This window comes from Coenobita brevimanus, unplaced genomic scaffold (genome assembly GCF_032717465.1).
Source record: "Coenobita brevimanus isolate Jiangsu-jjx unplaced genomic scaffold, ASM3271746v2 jjx.HiC_scaffold_284, whole genome shotgun sequence".
Classification (NCBI taxonomy): Eukaryota; Metazoa; Arthropoda; class Malacostraca; order Decapoda; family Coenobitidae; genus Coenobita; species Coenobita brevimanus.
This window is the reverse complement of record NW_027643807.1, coordinates 235-7,120: the sequence shown is the minus strand read 5'-3', so window position 1 is coordinate 7,120 and position 6,886 is coordinate 235. Positions and strand designations below refer to the sequence as shown.

Sequence of the window (6,886 nt, the reverse complement as noted above, 5' to 3'; positions counted from 1 at the left end):
AATTTCTCTATGGTATTTGTAAATTGAATTCCTTTCCATATTGCTTGTAAAATTTCTTGAGAATTTCTGTAATATACCAAAATATCTGTAGATTAAGCACAAAATTTTGTATTTCTGTAGATCCTTCCAAAAATCTGTAGAAATACAGAAATTTCTGTAGACCTGGCAACCCTGGCTAAAGCTCATCAAAATAATGCGCACCTTTCCCAGCACACTGAGTTTAAAATGTCACAACAATCCTGCAGACGACAGCCACTGTACAAGCTTGTGTTTACGTCGCTTACGGTAACAACTATCACGTCTAAAAAAAAAAAAAAAAAAAAAAAAAAAAAAATCCTTTAAAGGTCTCGTCAAAAGAGTCAATGGGGTATGCCAAATTCCTCCAAAATCTCAATAATGTAAAAAGATATAGAAAAGTGCGCGCCACAGTGCAAGATTATGAAAAACCCAGGATAAAATATCAAACGAAACTCGGATCCACTCCAATCTAATATTAATTTTGATATCTATAGTTCAAGAAGAAGTAGATAAATAAACGCTGTATTGCAAATTTATGAAAATATAATAAGGACAAAATATCAAACTTGAATATCAAAATCACTTGTCATACTAATACCTGATACTGGCGCCTTATTTAAAATTCGTTTCTTAGATAATTTTATACTGTTCAAATACATAATAATATTCTTCATTCAGATTCCTGCTAAAGTATCATATAACTCTCTCAGGCTCCTATAATTCACTCTCAGCTGAAAAAAATCATCTGGCATTAGCTGGAGTGAAATATTGGATCTGTTCCAACAATGACACACTCAAGCCTCAGTCCATCCATCCATTGCCAGAAGCCATGTATCCCAGACGGGGTGGCCAAGGGCTTAGAATTAATTGTTTTACAGGGAGGGGCACTAATCCTCCACCAACCCCACTTGACACGTAGGGATGCCAACAGCATCTGGTGTTCCCAGGCGGTCACCCATCCAAGTACTAACCAGACCCAACGTTGCTTAACTTCGCTGATCGGACGGGAAGCGGTGTACTCAACGTGGAATGGCCTCTCGATTTTAATTCACTCCCTCATCGTCCACTCCTCCCTCACCCATCCAGATAATTACTCTCGCTCCTTCACTCCCCAAATATCCATCTCCCAATCCCTCACTCCCTATTTTCCCTCTCTCACTCCCTGCAACTCTTAAAGACTTCTTCTCGCTCCCCATTGCACTTCTCTGTTATAAAATCACACCTTCAGATTTCTATATTCTGTCTGTCTGTCTTTCTGTCTGTCTGTCTGTCTCTGTCTGTCTCAGTGCCGGTGTAGCGTTATGATCTGTCCCCCTGTCCGCCCCCTACGGCGCATGCGCGAGGATTGCCAGAGGCCGCCACAAATATGCCATTTGTCCTCTGATCTCTGTAGGGGTAACATGATCGGAGCCTCTCGCCCTTTGTTTACAAACGGCAAATGGTCATTCCGGCTTCTCTTATCATTCGTCTCAAAGCTTTCTCGGGTAGTTTCCGCCCTTAAATTAAATTAGGTTAGGCGGAAAGCAGTAAAAATTCGAATTTCTAAGGTATGAATGAGTTAGGTTGGATAAACATAGATATAATAATTAATCATCTGGGGACGAGTTATCTAATCTGTTAGGCGTGAGGATTGCCTTAGCTTTGTATCTTTACAGGAATGAGTCAAGCTCGTACTGTCCCGTGTATTAAACCATTTTTATCATACATATCCTTGAAATTATAAATAGTTTTGGCACACACTACTTCATTCGGTTGTGCATTCCACTGATCAATTGTCCTATTAGGGAAACTGAATTTCCTTACATCTTTATCACCTCTCTCTTTATGCTGTATTTTGCAATGTCCTCTTTGCTGATTCTTCACAAATATGATATATATTCATTTATGTCTATTTTCTGTTCCCCTGATATGCATTTATATAGCATAATCATGTCTCCTCCTCTCCTGCAGCGTTGGTAAATTCAATCTTTCCAGTCTTTCTCAGTAACTTAAATCCCTTAAGCTTGGTACCCATCTTGTAGTGGCCCGTTGTACTTTTTCAATCTTATGTGTTTTTTGAGATGAGGATTCCAGACTACTGTGATGCATATTCCAGAGTTGGTCTGATGAATATCTTCCTCAGCATATCTTCATTTATATATGTGAATGCTATTCTCATATTAGCAAGCAATGTATACATGTTTCGTACCTTCTCACTGATGTGATCATCAGGAGATAGTCTGTTACTGATAATTACTCCTAGTTCCTTCTCCTTTTCTGATATGTGTAGGGTTGATCTTCCTAACTTATAATACCAATCTGGTCTTTTCTCACTTTTACCAAATTTATTACATGACACTTATCCACATTAAATTCCATTTGCCATTTATTGCTCCATTCATGAAGCTTGTTCAATTCCTCTTGCAGCTCTTTGCAAGAATCTATGTTAGTAATTTTCTTTTGAATTTTTGCATCATCTGCAAACATATTTAGATAGCTTCCATTTCCAATATTACTATCTATGCCATTTATATATACTAAAAACATAATACAGTATACTAAAAACATAACTGAGCCCTTTGGAACTCCGCTGGTCACTTCCCTCCATGATGAGTAATTTCCCCTTAATATTGTTCTCATTTCCCTTTTTCTTAGAAAATCCTGCATCCAACAGTGGAGATTGCCTTGGATACCTCCTTGATGGTACAGCTTCCATAAAAGTCTTTGGTGCGGTACTCTGTCAAATGCTTTCTTAAAATCTAAATAGATACTGTCCACCCATCCTTCTCTTTTCTGTAATGTTTCTCTAACTTTGTCATAATTGCTTAGAAGATTAATAACACATGATTATCCCTTACTAAAACCGAACTGCCTCTCTTTTATCATACCATGTTCTAGATGTTTTACCCAAACTTCCCTTATCAGCTTTTCTAGTATCTTACAACACTGGTCAGTGATACTGGTCTGTCGCTGAGTAGTTCTCATTGTGTTAAATTTGACTAGTGTACAGGTATTTGTAGACCTCACAGGTGGTTAAGAGGGATGAGTAAAGGACTCATGAATGGAATGGAATGAAATGGAATGGAATAAAAAAAAAAAAAAAAAAGAAAGCGAGCACCAAGCCACTCAATGACTAAGTTTCCCCCTGGGGAGGGGGGGGATAGAATACCTCCTCAGTATCCCTGCTTGTCGTAAAAACCGTCTAAAAGGGGCACTTTAATCTTCATCCTTCCTCTTTTCCCCCTCTGCTTCTTGTACTTTATCTGTCCCACCTCTCTGCCTTATATTTTCACTTTAATACCCACCCAACTCCTATTGTAGTGCCATATAGTCATTGACTGGCTTGGTGCTCGCTTTCTTTTTTTTTTTTTTTTCTTTTTTTAAATAATCCATTCCATTCAATGACTAAGTTATACGGCACTAACTTGGGTGGGTATTGAAAATATATGGCAGAGAGGTGGAACAGATAAAGTACAAGAAGCAGAGGGGGAAAAGGGGAAGGATTTTTAGTCGGCTTTTACGACAAGCAGGGATACTGAGGAAGTATTCTATCCCCCCCTCCCCGAGGGGAAAGGACTCGTGAGATAACCGTGACTGGGAGCTGGCTTAGTTTCCATTGATAGTACTCCCCTGGGGAGGGGGGACAGAATACTTCCTCAGTATCCCTGCTTGTGGCAAAAGGGACACTTTAATCTCCATCCTTCCCCTCTTCCCACTCTGCTCCTGTAATTTACCTGTCTTACCTCTCTGCCTTACATTTTCATTTTAATACCCATCAAACCCTCTTCCATTATAGTGCCATGTAGTCATTGTTTTAACTTGGTACTGGCGCTTATTATTCACCTCCTCTTGTACTTCATGTGTCTTATCTCTCAGCCTTATATTTTCACTTTTATAACCACCCTAATAGGACAATTGATCAGTGGAATGCACAACCGAATGAAGTAGTGTGTGCCAAAACTATTATTAATTTAAAGGATATGTATGATAAAAATGGTTTAATACACGGGACAGTACGTGCTTGACTCATTCCTGTAAAGATTCAAAGCTAAGGCAATCCTCACGCCTAACAGATTAGATAACTCGTCCCCAGATGATTAATTATAACTATTTTTATCCAACCTAACTCATTCATACCTTAGAAATTCGAATTTTTACCGCTTTCCGCCTAACTAATTTAATTTAAGGGCGGAAACTACCCAAGAAAGCTTTGAGACGAATAATATGAGAAGCCGGAATGACCATTTGCCGTTTGTAAACAAAGGGCGAGAGGCTCCGATCATGTTACCCCTACAGAGATCAGAGGACAAATGGCATATTTGTGGCGGCCTCTGGCAATCCTCACGCATGCGCCGTAGGGGGCGGACAGGGGGACAGATCATAACGCTACACCGGTCCTAGCTTTTCTGAGGCCCTACGCTGGATCTCTTTAGGCGCCACCCCCCCCACTCTTTATTTACATTTCTCCCTCTACCCTATATATTCACCCCTCAAGTTATACCTCTATCCTGAGCAATGTAAAGTAAAAAACTTGCACTGCATAATCTTTAATTCTTTGAATAAAAATAAAATAATGATACCTTGTGTGAAGCTATAATTTACAAGTAATTATTACTCAGATATATCATCATCATCATCATTCGGACCTCCTTTCCCACCCTAGGGCAGGGTGAGGAGTAGCAACGTACAGACAGCCCAAATTTGCCCAGACCAATGGGCCACGCTTCCATTCACTCATCATTCAAGCCCCCGGAATCCTGGCTCTATCGGAGATATATATAAACAGAAATGATATATAAAAACAGACATATAAAAACAGAAATGGTCATTGACATATAACTCCATAGTGGCAAAAAGGCTACAACGTATATATATATATATATATATATATATATATATATATATATATATATATACTGTAAGATTATGAACTACAACTATTAGAAAAGGAAAAATTTATACCTAAAATGCTTAATAGTGGCATACAGGTTGCAACAAAAATATTGAAACAAAACCTGCAACATCAGTAAAAATACCATTATAATCGGTAATAATTCTGAAATTTACACCACAACGCTGTAGGCTGTCATATATAAGTAATCATAATCCACAGAAAGTTTGAAGATTCTAATGTTATACTATAAATAGCGATAATGAATATTATTATTATTACACGAGGAATTTTAGCAATGAATTTAGACTTTCACCCTCCTGCATTTTCTTGAAGCGAAGTCGTCTATTACATCATCAGAGTTAAAATGCTTCTCTAGCTCTCTGTTGATGCTAATGACAGCAAGTGAAACGAAAAAGTTACCATTCAGCTAAATGGCACCCCCAATGGCTGTCACCCGGGGCGGGCCGCCCCCCTGCCCCCCCTTAGTACGCCACTGTATCTGGTTATTAGGGGGGTTAGTCTTTGCGGTAGTATGGCGAACCAATTAACCAAAATCAAGGGGGTTTGATTTTGTTGGAACAGACTGGTGTTTACGCTTGACACCACCACTGACACTTGCATCTTTCTTAGAAGCCATAGCCAGGGTTAAGTATAAGTGAAATGAGGTAAGAAGACAAAATTCTGGGATCACACCAAGACATGCAGTGTAAGTAATCCAAGTCATCACACCTTCACTCAACATTATGTGTGGCCGTCCGGTAAACTGTTCTCATTTTCACCGAGTCTGGCACCATCAGTGATGTCCTCAGCGCCTGTACTGTTGATGTAAATCCTCTGCACTAGGTGAGCCTCTATTACATTACCTTGAAAACCTATATAAAGGCAATACAAAAAGACATATCCAGTGATGGGGAGTTTTATCAGTGCTACAGGTGTTGAAGACATCACTGATGGTGCCAGACTCGGTGAAATGGAGTATAGCACCAGAATGAAGTCCACAGAACTTAAATAGATAATTCATAGAAATGTGCTTACTCTTGCAGATAATAACTCCATAAGACCATTTAAAATTTTTATACAGTGATCACCATTATATCAGCCTTTAAGATCCTGATCTGTCAAACTGTGGAACAACTGTATGATTAGCTATGCGCGCAAGTATATCTTTAGAGTGAGTGAATCTGACATATGGCCCTCGTGAATTTTTTAGGTGTTTTGATGAACGAAGACCTCCATTTACAATTTTGGTTTTTGGCCTACTTCTGCTTGGTTTTGAGAAGATTATCTATCTATCTATCTATATACCTAGGCTGCTTCCCCCAAGGAAAGGGTGGTAGCCGAGACAGGACGACTCACTCTCCATTTACTCATCCATTCAAACACATTCATTCGCATCTTAGCCCCAAAGGGGAGAACGGACAGATCCTCACCGCACCACACCGCACAAGGGTCAACTGGGCAATGCAATCAGTGACATCCGCAGCAGGGCCCGACAGCAGAACTGGTTTACCCCTGCCACATCATAACAGACCCATCCCCTTACCCGCACCTGACTTTGCTGAATACTCTTTCACATTCAGCATTGGAATATGTGGCAACAAAATTTACCGCCATGCTAGCTTTCAACCCAAAATTATCGTACAAACCGTACGATAATAGAAAATGGTATCGTACATCGTTCGAGGCAATGTTATCGTAAACATACGATAATTATCGTACGTGTGGCAACACTGTCAGCGACTCGGCTGATCTGCAGTGCAGCACTCAGGATTGCCATCAGCATTTAATGTTAAATCCCAGTAAACAAATTTCTAACTACCACTAGTTTTTGTTGCTCAAAAAGACTAATATAATTTTTGCCTGCAATCATTCAGTTATTACTGTTCATACAACGTTCATTCTCGACTTACTTGATAAGAAACAGAGGCTTGAGTGTTGCAGCTGCACGAGGCTTACATGAAGGATTGTTAGTGCCAACTTTAACATATGGATGTG

General features: G+C 39.5%; 1 non-coding gene across 1 annotated transcript; it reads right to left on the bottom strand.

Annotated features, from left to right (window-relative positions):
• Window positions 1-940: 940 nt before the first annotated feature.
• On the bottom strand, window positions 941-1,059 carry LOC145390109 (5S ribosomal RNA). The gene has a single exon (XR_013895568.1). It is a non-coding gene; the product is annotated as a 5S ribosomal RNA (ribosomal RNA).
• Window positions 1,060-6,886: the final 5,827 nt, after the last annotated feature.